The sequence below is a fragment of the Triturus cristatus genome, chromosome 5_2 (genome assembly GCF_964204655.1).
Source record: "Triturus cristatus chromosome 5_2, aTriCri1.1, whole genome shotgun sequence".
In the NCBI taxonomy this organism is placed as follows: Eukaryota; Metazoa; Chordata; class Amphibia; order Caudata; family Salamandridae; genus Triturus; species Triturus cristatus.
In genome coordinates this window covers 681,291,251-681,292,288 of record NC_140588.1, presented here as the reverse complement: position 1 = coordinate 681,292,288, position 1,038 = coordinate 681,291,251, and positions in this window count along the sequence as shown.

The following is a 1,038-nucleotide window of genomic DNA, read 5'->3' as shown; positions in this document are numbered from 1 at the left end:
AATTGCTTCTCAATTCAAGAGAAGTTTGGCTTTCTAGTCAGATATACATATATACCAAATGGTCTCATTGCTAGAAAACAAGACTGGTAAGAGCCCCTATTGAGCATTTTGAATCTCCATTCCCAGATGATATCACAAATGGGGGAAATGCAAGAGAGAGGTCCCCCTACCACCCCTAAGGCTACTATATAAAGCTTAGGGATGTGGCTTGAAGACATGCTGACCATGGAAGCCCAGGCAACAGAAATGGCAGCAAGTTGCTTTGGTATGATACGACTGCTATGCAAGATATCACCTTTGCTTGACCAGACATCGAAACAAGTGGTTACCCTGGTCCTGTCTTGTTTGGAATATGGCAACTCCTTATATCTAGGGTCCCCAAAAGGAGTTTTCTGTAAGCTGCAAGATGTGCAGAATCTGGCCACACGTACTCTGCTTGGACTTCCTAGATCTCAGTCAGTTAGGCAGGGTCTGAGAGACCTTTACTGCCCAAAGAGTGGAATTTAAATCATTGTGCATTGCACATTTGTCTGTGCAAGGCCATGGGCCGCCCATCCTACAACAACTGGGTATTCCCTACATCCTGAATAGATCATTTTTGTCATCAACACGTCACCTGGCTTTCCCCATTTTTTTGTACTGTCAGTTAGTGTGGCACAGATGTATTGTTTGGATGAGATGATGTCATTTTGCATCCTTCCATTACAAGCCAAGCCAAGCCAAAGAGAAAGCTCTCAACCAAGGCATGCGCTTCTGCATTTAAATTCACACATGGGGGGCAAACCTTTCAGACACCTTCTTTACCTGGTCCTGTACCAGATGCATCAATCGTATAGCTTGGCCCATCGTACTGTCCTCCTTGCTAACTTCCCTTGTGAAAACCTCAAAAGAGAGTAGCATCCGTGTCAGACAATTGACTAGGCACCTTTTGTCTGCATATATGGTCACAGATTTTCCAACTGCATCCCCTCCTCTTTGAATGACATAGTCATTGATCTGTTTGTACTGCTCAAACAAACATTGCAACATGTAATAGGT